The sequence below is a fragment of the Theropithecus gelada genome, chromosome 10, assembly GCF_003255815.1.
Source record: "Theropithecus gelada isolate Dixy chromosome 10, Tgel_1.0, whole genome shotgun sequence".
Classification (NCBI taxonomy): Eukaryota; Metazoa; Chordata; class Mammalia; order Primates; family Cercopithecidae; genus Theropithecus; species Theropithecus gelada.
The window spans coordinates 9,463,202-9,469,858 of record NC_037678.1 but is presented as its reverse complement, the minus strand read 5'-3'; the positions used below and the strand labels follow the sequence as shown (position 1 = coordinate 9,469,858).

The window sequence follows — 6,657 nt, the reverse complement described above, 5'->3', positions numbered from 1 at the left end:
GGAGTCTCGCTCTGTCACCCAGGCTGGAGTGCAGTGGCACGATCTCAGCTCACTGCAAGCTCCGCCTCCCGGGTTTACGCCATTCTCCTGCCTCAGCCTCCCAAGTAGCTGGGACTACAGGCGCCGCCACCTCGCCCGGCTAGTTTTTTGTATTTTTGTAGAGACGGGGTTTCACCGTGTTAGCCAGGATGGTCTCGATCTCCTGACTTCGTGATCCGCCCGTCTCGGCCTCCCAAAGTGCTGGGATTACAGGCTTGAGCCACCGCGCCCGGCCTTGTATTTTCTTAGTAGAGACGGGGTTTCACCATGTTAGCCAGGATGGTCTCGATCTCCTGACCTCGTGATCCGCCTGTCTCGGCCTCCCAAAGTGCTGGGATTACAGGCTTGAGCCACCGTGCCCGCCGTATCATAAATTTTTTAATCAGCCTTCATCGCTGGGCATTTAAGTTCCTTATTTAAGTTCAAATAAATAATAAATTAAATTAAGTTCTTTTTGTTTTGTTTGAAGTGGGGTCTCACTCTGTCACCCAGACTGGAGTGCAGTGGTGCAGTCACAGCTCACTGTAGCTTCAACCTACTGGGCTCAAGCAATCCTCCCTCCTCAGCCTCCTGAGAAGCTGGACTACAGATGCATGCCATCACGCCTGGCTAATTTTTTTTTTTTGGTAGAGACAAGTTTTCGTCATGTTGTCCAGGCTGGGTTTTTTAGTATTTTGTGTTTGTTTGTTTGCTTGTTTGTTTTTTGAGACAGGGTCTCATTCTGTCGCCCAGGCTGGAATGCAATGTCATGATGAGGACTCACACAGCCTCAATCTTCTGGGCTCAATTGATCTTCCTGCCTCAGCCTCCGAGTAGCTGGAACTACGGGTACATGCCACAATGTCTGGCTAATTTCTGTTGTTTTTTTTTTGTTTGTTTTTTTTTTTTTTTGTAGAGATGAGCTTTCATCATGTTACCTAGGCTGGTCTCCAACTCATGAGCCCAAGGGATCCACCCACCTTGGACTCCCAAAGTGTTGGGATCACAGGTCTGAGCCACCTCGCCTGGTCAAGTTCTTTTCAATATTTTGCTATTATAAGCAATGTTACCCTGAATATCCTTGAACCTGTCATTTCACACATAAGTGAGTATATCCATAGGACAAATTCTGAAAAGTGAAATAGTTGAGGGAAACTGGACACACACTTTTTTTTGTTTTGAGATAGTCTCGCTCTGTTGGCTCTGTTGCCCAGGCTGGAGGGCAGTGGCACAATCTTGGCTCACTGCAACCTCCGTCTCCCAGGTTCAAGTGGTTCTCATGCCTCAGTCTCACAAGTAGCTGGGATTACAGGCAAGTGCCACTATGCCTGGCTAATTATTATTATTATTTTTTTGAGTTTCGCTTTTGTTGCCCAGGCTGGAGTGCAATGGTGCAATCTTGGCTCACCGCAACCTCCGCCTCCCGGGTTCAAGCAATTCTCCTTCCTCAGCCTCCTTAGTAGCTGGGACTATAGGTGCCCACCACTATACCTGGCTAATGTTTGTATTTTTAGTAGAGACAGGATTTCTCCATGTTAGTCAGGCTGGTCTCGAACTCCCTACCTCAGGTGATCCGCCCGCCTCGGCCTCCCAAAGTGCTGGGATTACAGACGTGAGCCACTGCACCCGGCCTAATTTTTGTATTTTTAATAGAGACAGGGTTTCACCATGTTGGCCAAGCGGGTCTTGAACTCCTGGCCTCAAGTGATCCACCTGCCTCAGCCTCCCAAACTGCTGAGATTATAGGCCCGGCCCACACACTTTTTTTTTTTGAGACAGAGTCTTGTTCTATTACCCAGGCTAGAGTGCAGTGGCGCAATCTCGACTCAGTGCAACTTCTGCCTCCTGCGTTCAAGCGATTCTTCTGTCTTAGCCTCCTGAGTACCTGGGACTACAGGCGCACGCCACCATGCCTGGCTAATTTTTGTATTTTTAGTAGAGATGGGGTTTCACCATATTGGCCAGGTTGGTCTTGAACTCCTGACCTTGTGATCTGCCTGCCTTGGCCTCCCAAAGTGCTGGGATTACAGGCCCAGCCTCACACAATTTTAATATTGTGTTAGATATGCCAGACTGCTTTCCACTGAAGTTCACCAATTTACACTGTGATCCATACATTCTTCACATGACTGTCAACATGGTATTATTTAACCCTTTGGTTTTTGGCCTATCTGATAGTGTCAAAAAGAATATCATTGTGGTTTTGTCATATCTCTTTTTATAGTTGAAGTTGAACATCTTATCATATACTTAAGATCCATTTGCAAACTTAAAGGGCAAATAACAAAGTGGGAGATTACAAATCACATCAATGAGACGAAGATAAACAAGAAATTGAACAAAAACTTGAACTGGAATGTCACAAAAGAAGAAATCCAAATGGGCAATAAAGGAACTACCAATAAAAATTAGAGTCAGCCAGGCATGCTGGCTCACGCCTGTAATCCCAGCACTTCAGGAGTCCGAGGTGGGCGGATCATCTGAGGTTGGGAGTTCAAGACCAGCCTGGCCAAAGTGGCAAAATCCTGTCTCTAGTAAAAATACAAAAATCAGCCAGTATTGTGGCATACGCCTGTAATCCCAGCTACTCGGGAGGCTGAGGCACCAGAATCACTTGAACCCGGGAGGCAGATGTTGCAGTGAGCCGATATCGTGCCATTACACTCCAGCCTGGGCAAGAGAGTGAGATGTGTCTCAAAAAAACAAAAAAACAAAAAAACAAAAAAACCCTCAAATCACAATAAAGCACCATTGCACGCTCATCTGAGTGGTTAAAATTAAGAAGTCCGTGAAAACCAAATATTGCCAGTGAAGTGGAAAAGTGGGAACTCTCACACACTGGGGCAGGAGTAGAAATTGGTAAACTGTATAGACAAATGGTTTAGCATTATCTAGAAAAACTGAAGATATACATACCCTTTATCCCAGCAATTCCACTCCTAGTATACACACTCCTTGATGAAGCCTTCCCTATGCGTTCCAGGAGTCTTACAGTTTATTGTTCGGAGCAGAAGTGTTTCTAATAGAACAAAAATGGAAAATCTAGCTGGGCTTGGTGGCATGCACCTGTGGTCCCAGCTACTCAGGAAGCTAAGGTGGGAGGACCACTTGAGCCCAGGAGTTTGAGGCTACAGTGAGCTGTGATTTAACCACTGCATTCCAGCCTGAGCAACAAACACAGTGAGACCCTGTCTCTAAAAATAAGAAAGTAGGGGGGGACCTCAAATGTTTGTTCATAGTAAAGTGGAAAACTAAATTGTGGTTTATTAATACAGTGGAAATCACACAGCAATAAAACGAACAAATCACAGCTTTACACATCAACGTGGCTGGATTGCCAGAAGGAAAGGGAATAACAGTGATGGAGTCAGTGTAGTGGTGACATCTTCAGAGAAGCAAAGGCTGTATGGGAAGGTCACACAGTTGGGAGCTGGTCTGCTAAGACTGGCTATATTTTATTTCATGGCCTGGATAATGATTACACAAATGTTGGCTTTATCTTTAAATTGTACTTATTATATTTCACGTATGCCTTGTGTGTATGATTGCCAGCTTTGAATGTATATATATGTTCCTCCAAAAATCATGTTGAAATCTAGTCACCAAGGTGATGATATTAGGAGGTGGGACTCTGGGAGGTGGTCAGGTTGATTAGGTCATGAGGGCAGAGCCTCTGCCTTTTTTTTTTTGTTTGAGGTGTGCAGTTTTATTCAACTTGGTCTCAAGTCAGTGTACAGGTAAGCCCTGGCTGCCTCCACGCACTCCCAGGGAGACCAAAAGCCTTCATACATCTCAAGTTAGGGGACAAAAAAGGTAGGGCATGAAGGCTGATCATTCAAAATAAAACAAAATAAAAAATATTAAGGCGAAGATTTAAAAAATTTTGCATTACATAATTTACATGAAAGCAATGCTATCACCTCCCCTGTGTGGACTCAGGAAAGGACTGGGCCATTCTCCTTAGAGAGAAGTGGGGTGGCTTTTAGGAGGACAAGGGGCTTCCTGTAACGATGCATCTCACGATATTTGGAATGACTATTAAAAAAAAGAACAACATACAATCAAAGTCCTTAGCCACATGGTAGAGCTTTGGGGGATGCTTGCGCCAAACGACTGCCGTCACCTTCAGCGTTCCAGTTTTTAAATCCTGAGTCAAGCCCAGAAAAAAGCCCAAAACAAAACAACAACAAAAATAAAACCAAGCCAATCTTATTTTGTTTTCTGCGTGTTAGGTTTTGTCAAGAAAGGGTGTAGGCTGGGCGCGGTGGCTCAAGCCTGTAATCCCAGCACTTTGGGAGGCTGAGACGGGCGGATCACGAGGTCAGGAGATCGAGACCATCCTGGCTAACACGGTGAAACCCCGTCTCTACTAAAAAATACAAAAAACTAGCCGGGCGAGGTGGCGGGCGCCTGTAGTCCCAGCTACTCGGGAGGCTGAGGCAGGAGAATGGTCTAAACCCGGGAGGCGGAGCTTGCAGTGAGCTGAGATCTGGCCACTGCACCCCAGCCTGGGCGACAGAGCAAGACTCTGTCTCAAAAAAAAAAAAAAAGAAAGGGTGTAATGCGACTAAGTCACAGTCCACCTAGAAGCATTCGTGGTGGACGATGGAGGGGCCGGACTCGTCGTACTCCTGCTTGCTGATCCACATCTGCTGGAAGGTAGATGGCGAGGCCAGGATGGAGCCACTGAGCCACACGAAGTACTTGCACTCGGGAGGAGCAATGATCTTGATCTTCACTGTGCTGAGCGCTAGGGCGGTGATCTTCTTCTGTATCCTGTTGGTGATGCCAGGGTACATGGTGGTGCTGCCAGACAGCACTGCGTTGGTGTACAGATCTTTGCGGATGTCCACGTCACACTTCTTGATGGAGTTGAAGGTCGTTTCGTGGATACCACAGGATTCTATGCCCAGGAAGGAAGGCTGGAAGAGCGCTTCGGGGCAGTGGAACCGCTTGTTGCCAATGGCGATGACCTGGCCATCGGGCAGCTCGTAGCTCTTCTCCAGGGAGGAACTGGAGGCCGCCATGGCCATCTCCTGCTTGAAATCCAGGGCAACGTAGCACAGCTTCTTCTTGATGTCACGCACGAGTTCCCGCTCAGCTGTGGTGTGAAGCTGTAGCTGTGCTCAGTGAGGATCTTCACGAGGTAGTCAGTCAGGTCCCGGCCAGCCAGGTCCAGAGGCAGGATGGCATGTGGGAGGGCATACCCCTTGTACATGGGCACAGTGTGGGTGACCCCACCAGAGTCCATCACAATGCCAGTGGTACAGACAGAGGCATGCAGGGACGGCACGGCCTGGATGGCCACGTACATGGCTGGGGTGCTGAAGGTCTCAAACATGATCTGGGTCATCTCACGGTTGGCCTTGAGGTTCAGGAGGGCCTCGGTCAGCAGCACAGGGTGCTCCTCGGGAGCCACACGTAGCTCGTTGTAGAAGGTGTAGTGCCAGATCTTCTCCATGTCATCCCAGTTGGTGACGATGCCGTGCTCGATGGGGTACTTCAGGGTGAGGATGTCTCTCTTGCTCTGGGCCTCGTTGCCCACATAGGAGTCCTTCTGACCCATGCCCACCATCATGCGCTGGTGCCTGGTGCACTCCATGATGGAGGCGAAGACGGCCCAGGGGACATCCTCGCCTGTGAAGCTGGCCTTGCACATGCCAGAGCCGTTGTCAACAACAAGCTCAGCGATATCATCATCCATGGTGAGCTGGCTGCGGGTGTGGACAAGCAGCGGAGTGGTGACGGAGAGGCTTTGTGCTTGCGGGGCGGACGCAGTCTCCTTTTTTTTTTTTTTTTGAGACAGAGTTTTACTCTGTTGCCCACACTGGAGTGCAGGGGCACGAACATGGCTCCCTGCAGCCTCTACCTCCTGGGTTTAAGTGATCCTCGAGCTCCCTGGGACTACACATACATGTCACCATGCCTAGCCAGCTATGGTGGTTCACGCCTATAATCCCGGCACTTTCGGAGGCTGAGGCAGGTGGATTTCTTTTAGCTCAGGAGTTCAAGACAAGCCTGGCCAACACGGCAAACCCAAGCACTTTGGGAGGCTGAGGCAGGCAGATAGCTTTGAGCTCAGGAGTTAAGACAAGCCTGGCCAACATGGCAAAACCTCATTTCTCCAAAAAATACAAAAATTAGTTAGGTGTTTGTGGCTCGAGCCTGTAGACACAGTTACATGGGAGGCTGAGGTTGAAGAATTGCTTGAACCCAGGAGGCAGAGGTTGTAGTGAGCTGTAACCATGCCACTGCACTCAAGCCTGGGTGACAGAGTGAGATCTTGTCTCAAAAAAAAAGAAAAAAAAAAGAGGTGGGGTGGGTGGGGAGTTCTACTTTGTTGCCCAGGCTGCTTTCGAACTCCTGGGCTCAAGCGTCCCAAAGGGCTGGGATTGCAGGCGTAAGCCACTGTGCTCGGGCCTTGTCTCACAATTTCTGTGGGTCAGCAGTCCAGGCATAACTTAGCCAGGTCCTCTGCCCAGGGTCTTCCAGGGCTGCAATCAAGGTATGGACTGGGCTACATTGTCATCTGGAGGCTCCAGTGGGGAAGAATCTGCTTGCAAGCTCGTGCAGATTGTTGGCAGAATTCATTTCCTTGTGGCTATGTGGCTGAGGGCCCTGGCTTTTTATTGTTGGCAG

The 6,657-nt window shown here is 48.6% G+C and overlaps 1 pseudogene; it reads right to left on the bottom strand.

The window, feature by feature from the left end:
- Positions 1-4,601: 4,601 nt before the first annotated feature.
- Positions 4,602-5,725, bottom strand: LOC112633553 (annotated as a pseudogene).
- Positions 5,726-6,657: the final 932 nt, after the last annotated feature.